The sequence below is a fragment of the Squalius cephalus genome (genome assembly GCF_949319135.1).
Source record: "Squalius cephalus genome assembly, chromosome: 18".
NCBI classification, from domain to species: domain Eukaryota; kingdom Metazoa; phylum Chordata; class Actinopteri; order Cypriniformes; family Leuciscidae; genus Squalius; species Squalius cephalus.
The window spans coordinates 27852332-27876708 of NC_137139.1; the positions used below are offsets into that span (position 1 = coordinate 27852332).

Sequence of the window (24377 nt, forward strand, 5' to 3'; positions counted from 1 at the left end):
CATCACTGGCAATCTTATGATTCGTAAAATGCTGTTATTTACGTCTTTAGAAAGATTGCAAGTGTTTTTTGACACCGTTTTCGACCATTTTATCACGGTACAGAACCCTGAAAGTACAAGTGTGAGCATTCATTAAAACAGGGCAGTTGGACTGTGTCTGAAATCACATACTCTCTAGAGTAGGTACTTATTTTGAATAAGTAATGACTTCATGTCCACTAAAACAGTATGCTCTATATAGTATGAGTGTGTGTAGTATGAATATAATACAGACGTACATTCCCCATGTTGACATTACCATGACCTATACCTGCGTCAGTTAAGTTCACTACCATTCACAAATCCACTCTTAATGGCCTTATGAGATTGTAAAGTGTCCATCGTATGCACACTTCAGAATCTCGCTGGAAGTAGTAGGTCATAAGAGTACTTTTTGCCTACATAATGTGAATTCAGACATACTACTTTTGTCACATACTGTTTTTCGCCTACTATACAGTAGGGAAGTATGCGATTTCAGATGCAGCCTTAGTCATATTTAACGTATAATGATGAATAGATTTTAAATGACTGTCGCACATATTTATTTTTTTGTCACCATTGTCGACCCTTTTTAATGCAGTATGGATCCCTGAAGGTACGAATATAAATTTGAGTATTCATCAAGACAAGGCAGTTTGTATAAATACGCAAATATTCTTATAATTAAAGAAAAATAGAACTGGTTGGTAAAGAGAGGAAGGTGAGCTAAACATCTCCATGTTCTCTGGAGCAAAATAAAGAAACTGAAGCAGATGAATCCCTCCAGTAATAGAGACAGAGTCTTCCCAAAATTAGGAGAGATGTTAACTGGGGTATCAATAAATAAAGCACTAATTAGAAAAAACCAACAGCCTCTCTGTGGGCTCGGTTGCGCGTGAGGGGAGAATACGAATAGCGAGCAGCATCCTCATCTGTAGTCAGGGTGGCATGTCACGAAGGGGCCGGCCAAACACCAGCTCCTCCAATCACCCTCTCTCCTCGCACTCTGTGACTGTGCAGTGAACCCACCGGCTGGCCCGTCCACACATCGCCCGTGTGCGCGGATGTTGGTGTGTCTGCCTGCATGAGTATGCACAGCCGCTGGGCTTTGAGACTTCACCATGATTAATAGCAGTAGGGGGTCTTCCCCTCCCTCTGTGCTGGAGAAAATGGAGGGGAAAGAAGGAGAACGAAAGAGCGCAGAGAAGTCAAAGAAGGAGAAGGGGACGACTTAAAGGTGAGAGGAGGAGAGAAAGTGGCCAGCAGGGGGATTTTCAGTGCAAGGCAAGGCTCTTTGATGGGCTCTTGTATCCCTGACCGCTCCCCAACCTTCTCTCGTTCTATCGCTCTCTCTCTTTCCTCTCCCTGGAGGATAATAAAGACGGATGACACTGATGCTGTGCCATCCGGCACTACAGCCCTCGACTGCAGAGCCATTTGCACCATCATTTATCGCCTTCCTCCAAATCCGCCCCCCTCCCCGTGCCCCCCGCTCTAATTCTGCTTTAATAACCAGCTCCTCCATTCATCACAGTATTGACATGTCTGACAGACAGTGCGGCATACACTAACTCCCTGCCCTTTACTCGCACACCAGCGGGGTCGTGCCGAGTTCACCCAGTCAATAATCACACAGGCAGCGCGCAGCTGTCACCTTGGTGATGCCGAGAGCCATATAGAGACGTATGATGCGGGAGAGCGAGTGTCTCAACGCCACGCCAACACGCTGCCATTAGCATTATCGCAGCCGCCAGGATCAGACTGCAAGCAGGATGCGACTTGAATGCCAATTTACCAAGACAAGACCCAAATGGCCCACCACATGTGTTGACGCTCTGATGTTGGACCAATAAAGATGCAGCTAGGCTTCCAAATCTAGAAATGTACTCTGATCCAACCCCAGGGAAGTGGTTCTCTCATTTTGAGCTCGCCTGGCTTGACTTAACTGGTGTCACTAGCGGCACTAGATGGGATTGCAAAAAACAAATTAACTTTCCAAACACCCGACTGTCCCTTGCCTTTTGAAACAGATAGTCCCGCCCTAATTTCCAGTCCCAACACCAATTTCAATCAGAATAACAAGAAGAGCATTTTTAGTGAATTGAAATTCAAATAAATTAAACACAGGTAATGCATTCTGGGAAATTAAGTTTCTTCCATCCTAAGCCACAAAAAATTATTAAATATGATAAAATATATAAACTAAATAATGTAATTTCAAATACCTATTTGAATTTCTCTATCTATGCTTCAAGGTCTCAAGGGTTTTTAGTCAATTTCAAGGCTTTTTCAAGCCAACAGTCTTGACAATTTTTGAAGCCAATTCACCTTTATACTGCGCTTTATACAATATAGATTGTTTCAAAACACAGTGATAACAGGAAAATGATTCAATGATACAGAAAAATACAGCAGCTCTAAAAGAAAATAGTGTTATTGTTCAGCTGAAGGCAGTTCAGTGTTGATTCAGTTCACTTAATATCAACAATTATTAAATTAATTTAATCTATAAGCAGTTCTGCAGGAAACAATGTCATCATCCAGCACAGTTCAGATCTCATCCAATAGTACTTTTCTAGTTAAAAGTCTCTTTTATGAATGTCTTTGCAATTCTGCATCAGATTTGAATGTAAGGAAGTATAATTTAAATTAATTGAAATTCAATGTAGATGTAAATGTAAATGTAACGTAGGACAATGTCTGTTACCTCGATTCAAAATCAGCATGATATCAGCCCCTGAAAAACCCATATTGGTCGACAAAGATGTCTTTGGGAGACAAAGGTAATTTCTTTGTCTCTATTTGGAGTTTAAAGGTAATTGCGTCACCTTTAAAGAATGCAAGTAGTTTAAATATTATAAAAACACCTTTATCTCCAACCAGACTGTCTGATTGGACTCAGTCCAATTGGTTCCGTTGGTCCAATTCAGTTGGACTCTGTGTGCAAACGAGCACACAGACTCGTTTTGTGTGCTAAAACGAGTCTCCTTGTCATCAGCTGGCGGCACAGATTGCTTTCAAGCCCAGATTTTGTCTTCATTCCATTCTGACAATGACATTTATGTTAATTTGTTCCATGCCACTGCCAGGCATCTGGAGAGGCCAGTCCCACTCTCTTTCACACTTTCTTTTCATTTTGACCAACGCAAATGTATGTGCCATGAGCACCGGGCCTTAGATAAACAGATTGATTCGATGGGAGGGCAAGGAGACACTGTCTCCTGCAGTCACATGTAGAGGAGAGATTTCAATCACAATCAGGTGGGCGACAGGACTCTCCTTTGTCACATGTCCACAGGGAAAGACATTACTAGGAAAGTAAGCACAGCATATATACGCTTGTATGCTATGCTTACATATTATCTCTTATAGATACATGTACGCACACTGCATTCTGCTTTCTCACTATCTCTCTGTTACACACACCTGGTTCCCATGGGCTCTGAGAGTGATACTGGCTGCAGTGCCCAGGTTCTCCAGAGACACGCAGTGCACGGTCCTGTCCCTCTTCACCTTTCCGACAGTGGCATCCGCGGGCGTGTGCTGGGGGGCTCTAATCCGCCGCCCAGGTCCCATCGGCAAGGATCATTGAGCTAATTAATAACGTGGCACGGAGAGGGATGGGAGTCATTAAGGAGCCACGGCTGTGCTCTCTTTGGCACTCTCCTCTCACTGCTGAGTGCGCTGGGGTTGCTGGGAAAGGGGGAGGGGGACTGCAGATGCAGGGTCTTGCTTGCTCGCACAACCCTCCCAGACATAATTCACTACAATGAAGTTTAACAGGGGGGAAAAAACCTAACACACAAACACAAGATGCAAGCAAGCACTCGGAGAGAGGCGAGAGCCAGACTAAATAAGAGTGGGCCGAGGCTGAGGAAATGAGAGTAAGTCTTCTTGACTTCCTGTCCTCATTAGCAGGCTGTAAGGATTTGATCGGAGTGGTCTCATTAAGTAGAAGAAATGTTAACCCCTTGCAAAGGCCTTTATGTCCTTGTTTTATTGTGCAGTAGCGTGTAATTCCAAAAAATATTTTATCAAAATGTAACTTGCTCGTCTTCTGAAACGATAATGGTAGCTAATATCCAAATAGTTAATTAGGCATTACTTTAGCAACCTCACATTTGGGATTCATTATGGCATGGACGCCCACTTTCCATCAATTCTTGCCCCCATTTATTCCCGTTTAATATCCTGTCTTGCTCATAAATATGTCGCACTAATATAGAAACATGTTTCCACCTGGACTAAAAAATAAAGAAGGTAATGGTTTAAATGTATGCATATAAATATATGCTAAGCGAATTACATTGCACTCAAGTTCTATCAGTTTTCAATGGGAATCAAACCCATGACCTTGGGGTTGCTAGCTCTATGATCTACTGTTTGAGCTGCAGGAATGCAATTGGGAGATTAAAATAAGAATCAAAGTCAATATAAAGTAAATTATAGAGTGATATTTCATATCACAACTGCGAGATATATATTTACATTGAAAGTTAAAAAGTCACATTGCGAGATACAGTTGCACTGTTAGATAAGTCGCTATTATGAGAAACAAAACAAGACAAAGTGGCAATACCAGATATAATGTGATGTAAGAAAAGTCGCGATTACCTTTATTTATTTATTTATCCTCTCGAGTATCGAATCCCAAGATTCCACATTGTGGAAATAAAATTTACATTGCCGTTAACCATTTAGCAAGAGCATCACACACTGGACAAAGGTGCTCATGTGGACAAGGCAAGTTTAGGTTCCCAATCCTTATCCTCCCCACTATTTTCTGTCCTCTTCCAACTATCAAGTCAACAAAAGTGGCAAAAAGAAAATAGCGATGACTTCGCTATGATGGCACAAGCACTGATCCCTTGAAACTGAGATACAAGGTAAAATCAAGTTGCATTTGCGGCCATTTTGAGTTGCAAATTCTCTAGGCTATATGAGAAGTATAGGTTTAGATATTTCCATTACCAAGCCCTGCAGTACAGAACAAAACAGTCTGAACCCTCTACAGCCAGTTCTCTCTTTATCCAGTCCCTGCACACCAAACAAAATAAGCACTTAGTGTTCCAGACAACCCAATAGCTCAGCTCCTCCTAATGAAAGGAAGCAGCAGGAATAATTAGTTGTGCAAACAAACAGATCAGAGAGCAAAGACCAGGATCCACTATCACTCCCCTGACGTCATGGTCACTAACAGGCTTGAATGGAGGTAATTGGGGGAGCTGGAAGTTGAGACAAAATCAATGGAAACTCAGGCATACTAGCAGGGAGATTACTCACCGGTTCACACCATCACTCTGGGGACTCAAAGATTGCCAGGAACATGATGCAGGACTATATACCAGGACTGCAGAACAGGACAGAGACTCATGAACAGGACTGTGAAATAGGATTGCGGGAAAGGATTATGGAACAGGACTGTGGAATACGGTTAATGAGAGGAAAAAAACCTCTGAGTAAGACTTTGCTAATTTATCATGTAGTTAATGCTTTTATCCTAAGCAACTCTCAGTATACTTATTACAGGGACAATCCCCCTGAAGAAACATGAGGTTAAGTGTCTTGCTCAAGTGCACAATGGAGAAAGATCATGGGTCGCCTCCTGCTGGGTTGGAACCTACATTCTTTCAGTTACCAGTTCTTCAACCACTAGGCTACACACCCAAAAAGTGTGGAACAAAAGTTTGGATCATGATTACATAACTGGGATGTGGAACAAGTAGGGCTTAACAAAAAGTTTTAGATCATATGACAGAACCATCACTTGCCCTTTCTTAGGGTGCGTCTCAATCAACTCCCTAGCTCGTGAATCAGTATCGTGTTCACGAATTCGGACACTGGTAAGGACAGTTAATGATGCTGGCTCACTACACATTGGGACACTGATGACTATTTCCGGCAACATGACAACATCCTCATTGTCCAACATCACTACTTGTATTTATGAACAACAGCTAATATCTTTCTGATCTTTTTTTTTATTTTTAATTATTCATCTTATGATAAATACTTGGCTTGTTACGTATACGTACAACAGTTCAGCGGTAAATAAACGATAGATAAATGTTAGCTAGATTATATTCATTACCTGTCTGTGTATGTTTTTGCTGAAATACAATAAAACATTGGTTTGTATTTTTAAAAATCACGAATCGATGCTCCCTGGTTTTCACGGTGAATTGTGGAACGTTTTAGGGAGCGAACGTTTCAGTGCCCTAGAAGGATTCTGCGATTGAGACAGCCCTTAAAATGGCAGACTCCCTGATTAGTGCCCTGAACTAGGGAGCTGACTGAGACCACCCTCACGGAAATTCGTACTTGTTCACCCATTTTTATGCATTGCAAACTTAAATGTTCTGAATTGATGTATTCTACATTGTTTTTGCGCATTCTGCTAATCCGTCACCACGATAATGTTATCTAGCTGGCTAACATAGACAAGGTTGTCAAAAATGACTTGTGATAGATAGTTTTGGAAGCATCAGTAAAGTCCCACTACAAACCAGTTCAGTAATATTTAGCACCAAGCAAAATAAATCAATCAAATTAGTTGAAATAGAGCATTTATTTGAAATAGAAATCTTTTGTAACATTATAAATGCCTTTACTGTCACTGAATGACTATCCAGAAGAACCAGATAGTGAGTTATGCATTGGGTAAACACTGTTGTTGTTGTTGTTGTAGCAATTCCAAACAATACGGTCATTTTTAGCTTCTACTCATGACGTGAATTGTAAAAAGACTTGGCTAACTCTTTTTCTAATCAAAGAGAAAATAAACAGCATATAACCACATCAACACTACAAGCCACTCTATAAAGCGAGTGAGTGCCAAGCTCATCAGTGGGAGTTCTGCTGTTCCTCTATCTCATGCGTTATTAATAGAGCAAAGTGTTGATTAGAATGGGCCTTCCCCCTCTTCTCTCCTCCTTATCAGCTTTACCAGCACCTCCTCCTCCTCCTGCTGCCCTCCAAATGCCAACACATTACTGCCTTCCCGCTCATTGACAGAGCTGCCAGTCACCGCCAAGATGGATGCCACTCCTGGGAGGACTCCCTAGCTTCAACTATTGACTTATTTGTTTTGCTGATCTAACAAACCATGAATTTTTTTATCTAAGGTGAAAGGTGGACTTGTATGTGAGCTTATTGCATGCTGTTATTCACTGTAAAAAAAAAAATTGTAGCAAAATATTTGGTTTTACACTTTACCTAAATTTACAGTAAAATGGTATATTTCATTCACTGATAATGTTCTGGGTATGTCAACATACGGTTTTTAAAGGAGGGTTACTTGTTTTCCGTAAAACAAGTTACCGCTTCCGGTTCAGGTCTTTTCTATGTGCTTCGATAAATGGAAAAAAAAATTAAGTTGTAAAAAAAAAAAAAAAAGATGGAGTGTGTTTTACAAGCAAATAATTTCAGTGTTTAACTACTTCAAAATTTCATGTTTAATTCAATATGCTTCCATTTTATTTTTGTAATTATTTGTGAAATTTACCTGCGATTTCTAGCGAAAATTGTTTCAAAGGAGTTTTTCACTTTCAAAAACTGTAAACTAAACAGTATTTTACTGTAGAATTACATGAAATGTCCGATTTGATCTGTTAACCAATCAAGTTGTTCCAGTAGCATTTTACAGTCCATTACCGTTAAAGGGATACTTCTCCGAAAAAATCTGTCATCATTTACTCATCCTCGTGTTGCTGTAACACCCTGTACGAGTTTCTTTCTTCCATTGAACACAAAAGAAGATATTTTGAAGAATGTTGGTAACCAGACAGTTGATGGTAGCCATTGACTTCCGTAGTAGGACAAAAAAAACTCAATGGCTACCATCAACTGTCTGGCTACCAACATACAGGTTTAGGGCAACATGAGGGTGAGTAAATGATGACAGAATATTCATTTTTGGATGAACTAAACCTTTAAATTTACAATAATTTTTTACAGTTTTCCTGTGGAGGTGGGGACAGAATACAAGTATGCAATTATGCAGTGTGCTGGAATACTGCAGGTCGAAAGAGAGAGCTCTGTAATGGCTCTGTTCAGTTTAAGTGGAGGGAAAAAGCAGTTTCAGTAGCGTTATGCAAAAACTCCCATTTACTGGAAGTCTCTGGCAGCGGGAACAGCGGAGAAACACCTCGGTGGCAGAGCAGCGCAGTCATTTCACTGCCTGTACACGGGAGCATTTCAGCCCCTTTGATCCGTGACCCTGTCCAAACTAACATTTGTATCTCGCTAATGATTCCCCAGCCTTTTGCACGCACACCTTTTGGCCTGTCGCTCCTTCCTCGTGCCAACTTGTCTACCCACCTGAGCTAAAAAATGTAAAAAAAAAAAAGCCTGTCCTGATTCTGTCACTGACACCTCCGCATCTGCACGATCCATTCAGTTGGAGAGCTAATCAGGAACAGAGACAAACTCCAGGCGCCTTGAGTCGTTGCCTCTTTGAAGGGCGACTCCAAACGGTGGCTGGTCATTTGGCGTTCCAGAGCACTGCCCCTCATTTTCCTGCCGCTTCAGATGGAGGAACCGGCCACTCTCCCCCGCAAACCAAGTGCAAATAGGTTCCAGTGCTCATTTATGCATGCCAGTCTCACTCGCCTGATTAAAACAATGTAAATGATTCATTGGCGACCTGACTTCCAGGGACACGCGGAGTTGAACAGAAGGGCTATCATTAACAGCACAGCCTCAGTCCAACTCACCGGATGCGGGGACGACGTTGTTAAATCAACATCAAAAATTTAGCACCACAATTTATATTGTATAAGAGGTGTTATATAGTCATTTAACATGTTTCAGTGCTGCTATGGAATGGTATATGTTAGCTTTGCTGGAACTGGTTGACTTCTTAATTTGACCTGAAAAGATTTCGCTTTTACGTTAAAATATTTGATGTACTTTTGGCAATTTACAAAAATCCTTTCACATATAATATTTCTAATGATCTTTTTATTCCATCTTTGATCAAATGAATCACACCATTAACATGGTTGCACAAAATTCACGACTGATAAAATTGGATTCCTTTCAATTCAGTTTAAATTTGAATTCAATTGCCACACCACATATGAATTTGATTCAGAGTGACAGAAAGAGGAATTTCTGATGCATTCTGGGAAATTAAGTGATCCTCCACTCTGGTCCACACAAACTAATTTATTAAATCAGATCTATCGATCGGTCTGTCTGTCTGTCTGTCTGTCTATCTATCTATCTATCCTCCCAATCATCCATCCATCTTCCCATATATCTATCCATCCATCGTTGGTTCGTTCTTTCTGTCTGTCTGTCTGTCTGTCTGTCTGTCTGTCTATCTATCTATCGTTCTTTCTGTCTGTCTGTCTATCTATCTATCTTAGTCTTTGTCTAACGTTCTATCATTGTTTCATCTATCCATCCATCCATCCATCTTACAGTCTATTGTTCTGTCTGTCTATCGTTATTTGTCTTCATCTTAGTATATCGTTCCTTCTTTCTTTTTCTTTCCATCCATCCATCCATCCATCCATCCATCCATCCATCTTACAGTATATCGTTCTGTCTGTCTATTGTTCTTTCTTTTTGTCTGTCTATCATTCTTTCTTTCTGTCTATCATTCTATCCACCCACCCACCCATCGACCGACCCACCCACCCACCCATCCATCCATCCATCCATCCATCCATCCATCCATCTATCTGGAAAATAAACCTTTAAACTTAAAAGACATTTTAAAAACTTAGTTTCAAAACATTCAACTTCAAGCAACTTTTTGTTTAGGTTGCTATTTTTCAAAATGTTCTAGTTCAAAATTAAAGTTATTTGAACTACTTTAAATTACTGTTCATTTTAATTCTACTTCCTTACATTCAAATTTGAATTCCAATTCTGCATCCTGTGAGGCCCATCAACCTTCATATTTTAAACATTTTTGCCAAATTTTCAAAGACAATGCAACAATGCTTTAACAAGGCAACATTTATAGTTTGTCTTGTCCAACTTTGCATTTAAAAATTACAGTTTTATGAATTCCAATTTATTTCCAATTCATTTTACTTCCTTTCATTAAAACAACAAAGCAATTCTGCATCCTGTTTGCTACCAATTCAGATTCAATTCAAATTCAAAGTATTCTCAGTTCAATTCTGAAAGGCGCAAAACCCTAAAAAAAACACCCTGAACCAAAGAGCAAGTGGAAACTGTCCTTCTGCATTCAATGGACCAAAGCCAGTGTGTTTTATGTAAGGAGCGCCACCTATTGGATGGCAATGGTACAGCACAAAAACTAAATCCTCTCACAAGTTCCTTCCCAAAGCACAACACACAATCCCAAGACCTCCAAGAGAGCAATAAACTTATAAAAAATAGTAAAGACAGGTGGCACATGTAACAAACGCTTTTAGGCTGCATTACGAAGTGAAGTGAAATAGATAAAGTTATTTTTTGTGATAAGGGCAATAGCTTTTGCCATTGCTCTGCGGGGAATCGCGTTTAAAAGTGCAAAGTAGAGCTCGCTATCAAAGCAAAGACAAGTGTATTAAATCTTATGTGGAGTGTGTTTAATGGCCCGCCGTGTTGTATGGAGTGTGAACTACAGTATGTCAATTCATCTGGATTTCAAGCACATCATCAAAGCACAAGGCAGGAGATTCAAGCTGTCGGACATCAAAGCACACCTGACAACGTTCATGCTTCTGTGAGACACTGATAACCCCATCCATCATATTTGTTTGGCAAGAGAGAAAGAAAGAGGGAAAGAGAGGAAAAGAAGGAGGGGTGAAGGCATAATTAATAGTCTCTTTTGTAGTAGCTCCACCTGGTCTGAACCTCGTGGCCCGGGGCTCTGAGTGAAGCAAGTCCGTTCAGTGCCGAAACACCTGGAGAGATCTGGAACTACGCTTGTGGCTATTTCTTCTATTCTCATCCTCATTCCCACTCACTTTCTCTCCTTCATTTGACCTCACAATTCGCAGGTGACTCTTTATCATCTGCACCAAGATGCCAACATCATGTCGTTAATCAGTTTTTGATTTATTAAACATTCCTCTGGCGTGTACTGTAGATTTTCAAGTGGAGCTGACTGCAGGCGTGATGAGCTGTAGCATACGAGTGCTGTCTGTTACGCACATGCAGCGCTGCTCCTCATTAGAACGTTTGGCAACATGCGACAAGCATGATGCTTGAATCAAATTCTACTTCTGTAGCGCTTCTCACATCTCATGTCATTCTGCATTCCAATAGCTTTACAGAGATCACTAGCCACGATGTGCAAGACAAGGGTGACAAAAAAAACTCCCTGATATGATAACAGAAGGAGAAAAACAATGTGTGTGGAGCCAAATCTCAGCAGAGGAAAGCCAGTTTCTATTTCTAACCAATCCCTTTTGACTACAAATGACAATGTTAGCCATGTGACAACTGATTTAAATGGGGATGCACAACATATAGGTACTGCGTCAGGCCATATTGGATATGTATTGACCAATATTGGATATTTAAGTGTGCATTTTTATTTGCCTTATTTCTACATTTAGATTACCTCTAAAACACACCAAGTTATTCTTTAAAAACACAAATAATTGACAGTATTAAATATAATCTTAAGCAAATTAATATCCATTTTTTAATACTGTACATTTCAATGATGTCATGTCCAATTTTTTTAGTAGTAGTATCAGTGTGTTATTTTTAATACTTTAATATTTCTACATTTTAGTATTTGTTTTATTTTAACATTCAATATTTGCAATATTTTGTTTTGATAATATAATTTTTTTAAATAATTTGAAAATTTTATATTTTTTTAATGTAATATAGTTAAATTTTTTATATATTTTTATATTTAGATTTTTTTTAATTATCATTTTAATATTCAATATTTGTAATATTTTAATATGCTATTTAATAATATTAAGCTGAAAATATTGTTTTATTTTTAATATTTAATTATATATTTTTAAGATTTTTTTACATTGTATTTTTTTTAAATAATTTTAATATTCAATATTTGAAACATTTAATGTTTTGAATTTTAATTTATCATTTAATATTTGATATTTTCATATTTGAATTTGAATGTTATTTAAATAGGTTGAAAATCTTTTAAATATTTAATTTTTTTATAATTTAAATAATTTTAAATATTTGTAATATTTAATGTTTTGATAATTTTACTACTTTTATCATTTAAATATTGAATTGTTTCATATCTTTGTTACTTAATATTAAGTTGAAAATAATATTACAAAATATTTTAATAATTGCACCATTTTAATATATATATATATATATATATATATATATATATATATATATATATATATTTTTTTTTTTTTTTTTTTTTTTTTTTTTACTATTAGTCATTTACCAGTTATCACCATAACATAAAAATAATTATCAGCTTTGGTATAGGCCAGAATTTAAATATCCATAAATTCAAACCAAAAATCACATGACATAATTAGGTCTACTAGGACATTCTCCGGGTCAACATCAATTACCAGCCCAACCCAGTTTCTATAAATGTGAAGGAAAGTTCTAAACTCCTAAAAAAATAAACCTGTTGGAATAGACAAACAAAACATGAAAGTCAAAATTTGAGGTTTTCTCAAGTAATTTTCACTTATGCAGCTAAACCTGTTTAAAAGCACATCAGGGCCCAGTAACACACCATTAGAGCGTCTTTCTCTGCAAGTATCTGCACGCGGTCCGCTCTGCTATCCAGTTGCCATGGCAGCAGCAGCTGTAACCGTGGCGAGGGAAGGAAGCTGGCACCCCCCAATAACACGCGCCCCCCTCCCTCTGGTGACCCGCTGCTGAACCGGGCTGAGAGCAGAGGTCGATGGCTCGGAGCGGCCGTATGACAGTGAGGGATGACAGCCAATGAGAATGAGAAGAGGGAGTACAGGCATACAGATGGGGATGAGAGGAGGAGATATGGAGAAAAGAGAGAGAGAAAAAAAAAACAGAGACAAGAGCAAATTTAATTACTATCAATGGAGGGATCTTCAAAAAATAAATCGACTGCCAATTTTCCGTGGGCTGTGTGAAATTAAGGCACCATACAAAATGGATGGAGTTCTGCCGCTGGCTTTTTATCCTCCAGTGAAATTAAAAATACCTCTTGCCCAGAGCAGAGATGAACAGATTACTTCCATGTGTCATTTTATGCCCGCACTTGATACTGTTTGTCTCACAAGCACAGATGTGCATCTGACTCGGTCCGGGCGTGTTCATCAGTAAGATATGGCCAGAGATGTCAAGTGAGTTGACCTTTGACCGGCCTTGCCAGAGGTCAAGCAGTTTAGGTCAGTGTCCTACATATAGCATTACATGTTCTTCTCACCTGGAAAATCAAAGAAACGTCTGAGAACATTGGCATTGACAGATTAAGTTACTTATAAATGTGCCAACATACACAAGACAAACCGGTCCAGAAATAGAATTTAAATTGAGTTTACTGTGTTAATTATTCACAGTTGCACTTTCTAAGAATCTGAGTGATTTGCAACAAAGGCAACGAGAAACATAAAATGTGAAGGTACGGTGAAATAAAATACACGCTATATAAGATTGAATAAACAGAACAGGACCAATAAAACTGCAAAACCAAAGTAGATTGTTTATGGTTTAAAGCTAATTATCCATTTAAATTTGAATTCAGAAATGTGTCTTAATGGACCTTAGTCAGGGTAGACATCATATATTTAATTGGACACAAATGTGAAGTTTGACACAAGGATGTATAAAAGTACAGTTCTGTTCAATTAGCCCAATTCACAAAGTTTGATGACGCATTTCCTCCATCTATGAATATCCATTATTTTATATAAAATTATTTATTTTGTACAATATTTTCAATATTTGATATTTTCAGAAATATTCCATTTAAAAAATAAAACAATATTATTTTCAACTTAATATTAAATAATATTAAGTTGAAAATAATATTGTTTTATTTTTTAAATTGAATATTTTTAAATATTTGATATTTTTACATTTTTATCATTTAAATATTTTCAATATTTGTAATATTTAATGTTTTTATAATTTTACTACTTTACAATTTTAATATTCACATGCGTGTGTATATATATTTTATAAAACTAGTCAACATTGCTGCGATGTTGCACAGTTTCCCCCAAACTGGCTTCAGCGACATCCCCAAGATTAATGAGAACAACATTTCAATCTAAAGTTGAAAAGTTACCATTTTTATTAAGGATATATGTTAAATTAAGAAGAAGATTGCCACTGCTAATATTAACTTGTTTAATATGTAGCTATATTGCTTAATGAATTAATGAATAGTCTCATTTTGGTATCACTTTATTTTACAGTCCTGTTCCCCTAAACATACTTTATACACATTATAGTAATTACAATAACTGGGTAATAACTAGTACTAACCCTAACCTTAACTTAGTTACCTTATATTAACCAGTATTCTTAAGTAAGTATAAGTGCACGCGCTGTAAAATAAAGTGCAACCCATATTTTTATTATATTGTGTGAGAAATCCGATGTTGCTAAAAGAGAGTCACAGTAAATTTGGCATCTCTTTCTAACTCTAATCTCTTTTGGAAAGTTGTGGTAACTTGATAGTATTCAGGAGGAGTAATTCCTTGTGCCAAACAAATGTGCCAAAATAAAGTTTTGTTTACAACAGACAATGAACACATTCAAAGCAAGAACTCTGAGCCAACAATCACAAACAACCCATTGAACATCATTTTATGTCAAATTGCCATTTAACTAAGGTCCTTTATTTTCATTTCAAGAAACTACAATAAAACACAAATGCAAAAAAAGCTCTATACCTCAGTGTACAGGTAGAGTACAACTAGACTGATCATTTCCTGAACCGGTGACATTTCACAGATCGCCACATTGTGTGCATTAATGACACACTTGTCTGGATAGGATCATTTATTGCATCTATTAATTTGAATTATAAACTTGTATCTGCAGATTATTCAATTATCCCGGAGCTCATTAGCATTCAGGTACAGGACAGCCCTGGAGCGCCTGACTGAGGCAAACAGCTCCCTCTGCTGGACATTTCCTTGCACTTCACCTTGAACACTGACAACCTGAGAGTGATCTTGAATTCAATGCCTTCAGTTTCATCCTCATCAAAACAAGATCTTTTTTGAAACACAAAAGGCTTGCACTGACGTAGCCTGGTGTCTTTAATGCAGTAGCTGATGCTAAGCGAGCCGAGATTGTTTGTTTCTGTGGCACGTGCCGTCTGCTGCAGCGTGGTGCCCGAGCATTCGTTTTCATTTGCTTGTTTTCCAGATGTCGTGTCCTCCACATCACCCCGTCCTCGTCCTGCTCGGCTACCCCTCCCTCCATCCCTCTCTCTCTCTCCTGCCTGCAGCAGCAGCGTCACAGGCCCTAACCGCATCAGCCGAGATAGCAGATTGGAAGTACAAGAGCGATCCATCCATCAAAAGAGAGAGAGAGAGAGTGTGAGAGTGAGAGAGCTGGGAAGGAAGGAAAGGCGGGGGCATGAGAGAAAGAGGGAGAGGAAGTGAAAGAGAGAGATAATCGGAGGGATTTCAGCTAAACCACAGCTTATTAGCACAGCGCGTCTAACATGTCTAGACCTCGTCTCTTTGCTTTATTCCTTCCTTAGCCAATAAACCAGGGTTAAACAACAATGCAGACCTGCTGTTAGACTGTTGTTATGGCAACATCTGTGCGATGTGGTGACATCATCAGCGGTCTTACTTAACTAAAGCATTCTAAGCTCTGAAGTACAATAGACAATGAACACATTCAAAGCAAGAAACTCTGGGCCAACAATCACAACCAATATATGTGCAAATAACTCGATTGTTTTTGCTATGTCAAGACATGCTGACATATTACAGAACGCTTTGGCTCAAATCTCAAATGAGACAATAAGTTCAGATCGCGGAAGACTTGGTTTCTGGTTCACATCAGATTTGAGTTTCTTATTGATTCAAGCAAATTGCATTGCATGCTTTGGCACGTGTGCAAATGGGTAAGTATACAATTGTCCACAATTTGCACAATGACTAAATGCACATGGCTTGTTGATCTTCAGCTAAATTGTCAAATTATTCACAACTTCTAAACATTCGTTAATCATGTGTATATAGTCAACATTTGAAGAGGATCAAAACCTTTCATCAAAGTTATACATGAATTTTGAACAATTATATACATGTGTGTGTGTATTAAGGAACACCACAGCTCTGAACAGCAGCAGCTTTATCAGTACTGTATAAATACATTTGCATTTTTACAGTAATTTTTTATCGAAATGCGTTACATGTAAACTAAATATTGTTATGGAAGAGCAATAGGAAGATATGTAATTAAGATGAAATGTACTGTATGTGTTAGAGAAATACATAATTGACTGTGTAAACGATGAACAAGCAATTAAGAAGTTTCAGTTTACATGTAACACATTGCTGCAAAGCTTAATGTACTGTGTCAATACAAATGTTTGTTTTGCTTTTGTGTACAAGAGTGTTGACTTTCCACAGTCAGTGTTTACCTACTCTATGAATCTGTATTTGCACAGACAAAACTGACAGTATAGAAAGCAGTTAGAGTCAACAAAAAAGTAGGGGGGAAAAAAAACATGAAATTTGTATAGAACAAATTTTCCATGGTGAAAAAACAAAACATTTTGACCAGTGTGGCTCACCCGCTGACAAATACACTTTATATTGGTGTCATTGGCCAATTTATTGACACAATAACTAGGTTTTAAAGCATGAATGAAATGTTTTGGGTGAGTTATTGAGTTATTGTTTTGCAGACATGCCATAGAGTTCTGATGTTCCAGCTAACAGTAGTGCTTACAGTTTAGAGAGCGTTAAGACTGTGCCAAAGTGATTGAGAAAAACTTGAGCCATCTATCAGGGTTGAGCACCATTTTAAGTTTAAAGGTTTATCGGCCAGACAGATAGATGACAGATAGACAGAAAGATAGACAGACAGACAGACAGATGGACAGATAGTCAGACAGACAGACAGACAGATGACAGACAGACAGACAGGCAGATAGATAGACAGACAGATAGACAGATAGATAGATCTGTATTGAATTTCTCTGAATTAAAATTTAGTAAATTGTACTTCCTGTTATTACAATTCAGCTTCCTGTGGGGTTTGGCCAAGTCAATTCCAATTCACACTCATGAGCCTGAAGTGAGCAAACTCCTCAATTCTGAACTGTACTCAGCTCTGCCAGCTAGGCTGGTGGTTTCACTCACAGGTCGTGTTCGAGTCAACACCTGTTGCAAAGCAGACGCACAGACCAGGAGAGGACCTGAAGGACAGCAGTCTCGTCTGGCGGGCAGCGGGTAGGGGCTATATTTGATGGATGGCACCAAGTTAAAACAGGTGTGTTCTCTCCACTCCCTCGACTCTTACCCATGATTCATGCAGCATAGCAGAGATGGGAAACATACTGCGATCTTCGGTATGCATGGCATGTGAGAATAGTTTGGGTCATACTTGGGTTGCCCTGCCAGTACCTCAGTTTTCAGCGCCTCTTCATCTCTTTATCACTGTGATATAACGCTTCACTTCCCCCTGCGCTGAATCTGTGCATCGCATCTCTTGCCTCCCCCTCATTCTTAATGTGTTTGTGGCTCTCTCTCCAACATGCTCTCCGTCTCCATTTCTAATTCCCTCACTCTATCTCTTCCACCTTCTCTTTCCCCGCTGATGAATCACCTTCCCCTCCCGTTGAACTCGACTGAATCCGAGGGAAGCAGTAAAGCAGCATCGATCAGCCCCGCAAGCCACAGCAGACAGACACGGAAACAACAAACCGCACTCCTGGCTGTGCACTAATGCACACACACACGCACTTCTGCGTTTCTACGCACAGATTCGCTCATGAACGTGTGTTTTTACCAGGCGCAGGGGAATACGAAAGGTCGCAAATCTCTTTGGGCCCAGTATGTGATTTACATGTCATATGCAAATAGTTGCGTCATTACATGACTAGTCCGTTCCTATCCGTGCACCGGTACACGGAAGAAGAGGTGCACGTTCGTGTCCACATGTGCAGAATACGTGCATTCAGCACATAAGGGAATCATAAATCAGTTCACATACTTTTGGCCTATAAAATCTAGAACAGGGGGAAAAGGCACATGGCTGAATTGCTGGCACTTGCAAAACACATGCGATGATCATCATTTTAATTCGCACTGAAATGATCAATCAGTATGACCCAATGACAAACCCCTTTTGTAAAGGCATAAAAGGCCAGTCTTAGAGTTTTGAAAGTAAGGATTTTCTTTCTGCAGGACTGGTTGGACCAGTAGTTCAACTTGGACCAGTAGATATTTACTTGACCAACCAATATTTTAACAAAAAAGTATTATTTTACAATATATAAGTTTATAATAATATAAGTATTTATTTCGATTTACATTATTAAATAGATTTAGTTTTAATTGGAAATAACAGCTGGAAATGGTACTGCTCTGACAGCTACATTCATAAACACACTATTGCTGGAAAACGATGGCATATGGTGCAACAAAAAAAACAAATCACTGATCGGTTAGTAACTTTCAACCCATTCTTAAAGATGTTTCCAAGACTATCAGTCAATCTGGCAGTTCTGTAAATAACGTTGTCTTGGCGCCATTTAAATCAGCAGAATTTGCAACAAAACTATTACATTTCATTTTTAATGCAGTGAGGAGCATCCAGATATCACATTGGAAACTAAATATAATTTGCCCGTTTAATCCAGTTTTGTGCAAAAACTTGTAACTACTGACATTACGAACAAATGAGTCAAGAAAAAGATGTTAAAAATTGATGTTAATTGCAGTTCATTCATCACACTGGAAATAGAAGGTCAAGTCAAGGCAAATGTAGTAGGTCATCTGGTATTCCATGCATACAGGAAATTCACATACTGTGCACAGTATACACACTGCATACTCTAGGAACAGCAAAAGTGCAACCCAAATGACACAGTATGTATGGATGTATGGATGCATGGATGCATGGATGGATGGATGGATGGATGCATGGATGCATGGATGGATGGATGCATGGATGCATGGATGGATGGATGGATGGATGGATGGATGGATGGATGGATGGATGGATGGATGGATGGATGGATGGATGGATGGATGGATGGATGGATGGATGGATGGATGGATTCTTTTTTTGAATCATTTGATCAGAAATGAAGACAAAAAAAATTGGACTAAAAATGATAGTTACCTGTTTTTATTTCCAAGATTATAAGTGGTGGTGAGGTTACGTGAGATCAACATATTTGAAACATTTTGTATAGAACAAAAAACACAGCACTGTCCCGAAACCCTGAACCTACAGGCCATCCTTATTGTAAGCCCTAAAAAAAAGTGGCACATTTTCAAAGCCGAAGCAGAACGTGACCACATCAGTTTGAGGGCATAAAATACCCCTTAAAATGTAACTAATTGCCACAACCTTTCTCCTGACCTCATTCTTGCACGTAATAAATCACTATATGACAATGAAGAAACCCTTGACCATAAATAAGTGGACTAACAGGAAACAAATGCATCAACAACACAGCCAGAGGCCTGGCATTTCACTGACACCAACTTCTATTTCCCTTCTCCATTAGGGCACGGCCGCTCTGTCTCGGACGGGTGGCGTTCTCCCTCTCACCTCTCTTGTTTTGTTCCTAATGTACTGGCAAAGGTAGACTCCATTAGTCCTTGCATGCACCAAACACATTTGTGTCCCCCCTCTCATTTCCTCCTTTTCATTGTGCCATGATACATCAGCATGCTCATAGCAGTGTGGAGAAGAAAAAAAAAAAAAGTGTCTAGTGAACTTGGTAGTTGCTTGCTGAGGGTGAGTGCCACCTTGTGGCCAGTCGGCGTCTGGACCGCAGCGAGCACAAGACAGCCTGTCATTGTCTGCAGTTCAAAGAGCCCCTCGGGAAAAAGATAAAACAAACAGATGCGTTTTATCAAGAGACAAAAATCGCACAAACCAGATAAGCGCCCTGAAGAGGAATCTAAAAACAAGGCCCTTTGTTGCAAATGCAATCCTCTCATTTCTTGAATCTATTCTCAGTGCATGCCTTGTGAGTCATCAGCGAGTGCAAATGAAGGAAACTGTTTGTTTTCATTTGTGCCTGCCATCACAGGTGTGAGTGAACGTGCTCATTATCGATGATTCCTGTAGGCCTACTTTTAGAAAACAATCTCTGCGTGCTTGTACAGGGGAGTTCTGTTTGCGTGAGTGCGGGGACATTGACGGATCATGTCAGACAGCAGAATTGCAGGTTGTTGCGTCCCGCTGTCACCAGGCTCATCTGTCTGGGAGGTGTCCGTACCTGCGAGGGACTGCGCGCTCCTCCTCCTGCTGAGGGATCACACGGGAACGGCTGCCAGATGAAGCCGCCCGGTCTTGCTCATCTGCTCCCTGTGATTTTGAGTCATTATAGTCACGCGGCCGTGATGAAGCGGGGAGAAGCCGCAGAAACTATTTATCAGGTATTTCTCAGCTATGTGTGAGGTCAACATGCGAGTTGCAACAAACGTGAAATTGGCTGCAGAAACGTCAGTGTTGGCCTTGAAAGACAGTCAGGATACATGCATAGTGTTAACTGTATAATGTGCAGTACTTCTGTCAAATTAAATATTACTTGATTTTTGTGTAAAACTCTAGGCATTACGATTACATTAGATATAAAATGTAAGTACTTGCAATTCATTCATCATATTCCAAAATAAATAAAACTAAAATATACCAAATAACCAAACTGAATTAAATAAGACTGACAGACAGACAGAAAGATAGACAGATAGACAGACATATAGACAGACAGACATATAGATATATAGACAGACAGACATATAGATAGACAGATAGACAGACATATAGACAGACAGACATATAGATATATAGACAGACAGACATATAGATATACAGACAGACAGACATATAGACAGACAGACATATAGATCTATAGACAGACAGACAGACAGACATATAGATATATAGACAGACAGACATATAGATATATAGACAGACAGACATAGACAGACAAAGATATATAGACATATAGACAGACAGACATATAGATATATAGACAGACAGACAGACATATAGATATATAGACAGACAGACATATAGACAGACAGACATAGACAGACAGACAAAGATATATAGACAGACAGACAACATATAGATCTATAGACAGAAAGACATATAGATATATATAGACAGACAGACATATAGATATATAGACAGACAGACATATAGACAGACAGACAAAGATATATAGACATATAGACAGACAGACATATAGATATATAGACAGACAGACAGACAGACATATAGATATATAGACAGACAGACAGACATATAGACAGACAGACAGACATATAGACAGACAGACAGACATATAGATATATAGACAGACAGACAGACAGACAGACATATAGATATATAGACAGACAGACATATAGACAGACCGATAGACAGACAGACAAAATAAACTGAAATAAACCAAATTGAATTAAACATGTATTGTGTATAAATACATATTTAAATAAATAAAAATATTTACAGAATAATAAACAAAATTAAATGATCAAAATCAATTAAATATGCAATATGTTGGTCATGTGACAAACAGTGTGATCATGTGATAACGTTACTGTTTGAAACATTTATAACTTTTATATTATTTGCCTACTGATTCACTTCATTTTTTTTAATTAGTGCACAGTGTAGTATACAATGCATTCTGTACAGTATTCAGTAAGTAAGCTAGTATCCCATTCTGAACAGCCACACACACACACTCTCAGGCAATTAGTCTTGTAACTATATATCGCCCCCTGCAGGTGAACAGTGACTGACAGCTCTCACATATCTCCAGCCACCACCAATATTAGCTGCTGCATTTGTAATTCGTTGCCTTACAATGCCACAACTACATCTGATCCAATATATCAGAACATTAATCTTAAAGTCTTCCACGCCACCACAACCACCTTCCGCAAATCCAATCTAATTCGAAAGCAAGTCCCAACTCCGAGAGATTACGACCATTAAATTTTAAGTGTAGAAATTTGCAGAGAAATGAATGTACGGAGTGTCCCAGCCCCCACTGCCAGCGCTCCGGCGGCTTTGCGGATGCTTTATGGTGGGCAATTCAGCAGCAGCTGCTATCTGCGCCATCTCAGGAATGACCACGCTCCGAATCAAGTGCAATAAAGCAGACTGGAAGAGGAGGGGGGAGAGGAACAGAATGAGGAAACTAAAGAGAGCTAGTCCGTCTGGACGACCATTTAGGGGGAAAGAAGGGGGAGCGGGTCACTGCCCTCGGGTTTTCACCCAAACAGTGAGGAGAGAATGCCACACACATTCACACAAACCTCAGAGCAAAAGTCTCACACCGCAGCCTTTGGAGGTTTGCTGTTTGTTTTCACAGGAGAGGCTAAGAAGAGCACAGATCTACGTTTTCCACACACACGCTTGCTCACGTCGCACATAAACTTTATAGTCCAATACGGCCTCTCACACGTCTCTCTCTATCGGGCCTGTAGAGGTTTGGGCCTCAGGAAAACGCCTCCAAAAGGAGAGTGAGCTGTTATTTATGTCCCCTACCCTAAAAAAAAAGAAAGAAAAAAAAGAGTACTTTATAGCCCATGCCAAATAAGACAAAGGGAAGCATGAGGATGAGCTACTGAAACAGAGAAAGAAAAAGCAAGTGTGAGAATATATTAACATACTATTCATCAAAACAATGTCACAATGTCTTATCAGGTTTCTTTTTTTTACATTGCTTAACTACAATAAGATGATCAACTATTAAATGTAGCTTCTATTTGTTGCTACTAACTGTTGTTTAGGATATTATTAATAATTAATCATTTTCAGACCATTAATCAATAAATCCTATACAATTAATAAACATACATTTTATTCAGAATTGAATGTGGTGAGTGAGTAATTAACTCATTATTGAGTAAAAAGTCAATCACATTGACTTGAAGGCACACTATGCTTTAGGACCTTGTTTTCGGGTGAATTGGCAAGTACTGAACATGCAATTTACATACATTATGCCAGAGAACTGTTCAGTTTCCCACATTCTTCAAAATATCTTCCTTCATATAGGTTTAAAAAAAAACTTGAGAGTTAGTAAATGACAATTTTTATTTTGGGGTGAACCATCCCTTTAGGTTAACAGGTGAGGTTGTCGAAATTGTAAGAATGGCTTGAGATAAGAATGGGATAAAAGTGATGAACCAATGCGTCATGTTTTTGTCACACACACCATCCTTTTCCAGCAAAAGTGTCTATTAATTTATGAAGCCATGGCATTTAGCTGTATAGTTTCCAGCTTTTATTGAAAAATTTCTATGAAAAGAAAACGTATAGCATTTGTGTAACATTTGTATTTTTTAAATAATTAAAATAAATTTCAAATAACATGTAAATTGTAAAAATGTATTTAAAATCAAATAAAAAGTAAAATTATACATGTAAACAAATGTAAATGTAAAAATATGCATACACTACTGTTCAAATGTTTTTTTTAAGAAATTCAGGAAGGATACATTAAATAAATTAAAAGTGACAGTAAAGACATTTATCATGTAAGAAGAAGATTATTTATTATTTAATTTCAAATAAATGCTGATTTTTTTAATTATACATTTCATCAAAGAATCCTGAAAAAAAATTTGGGAAACCATGATCATTTATTTGTAAGGATCAAGTGACACTGAAGACAGGAGTACTGGCTAAATATTGAAATAGAAACAGTTATTTTAAATAATAATAATAATAATAATAATAATAATAATAATAATAATAATAATACTCAATTTACTGTATTTTTGATTAAATAAACGCAGCCTAGGTGAGCAATAGAGTGTTTAAAATACATGAAAAATGTTACCGACCCCAAACTTTTATTAGTAGTGTACATTTATAAATGTAAATAAAATGATTAAAGATGTAAATTTAGAATTGTATGTGTTGGGTCCAGTGAAAACATTGGCAGGGCATATAAAAGTCTGTACTATTGGCCTAAGCGAGCGAGCAGAGAAAAATCCTGTTCGGTGTGTCTCTCGTTTCAGACAAAAACCGCCTCAAAGCGTATGTGTATATGTGATTTTGTGAAATGAAAACACACATGGGAATCATAAACCTGAGGGTGTGAGATCGGCAGAGACACATGAGACAGACCTGTGCCATGTTTAGACTGGGTCCAGATGTACCTCACCCCGCCTGTCTCCTCCCTCGCCCTCCAAAGAGCCGGACACTTAACCACTTACGGGACAATTCCTCTGAGCTGTCCCTGACACACGAGACACGCCGTA

At 38.5% G+C, this 24377-nt stretch overlaps 1 long non-coding RNA gene across 3 annotated transcripts in view; it reads right to left on the reverse strand.

The window, feature by feature from the left end:
* The window catches only part of LOC307146440, a 45357-nt gene that overhangs the window by 8974 nt on the left and 12006 nt on the right, over positions 1–24377 (reverse strand). The window lies entirely within an intron of this gene.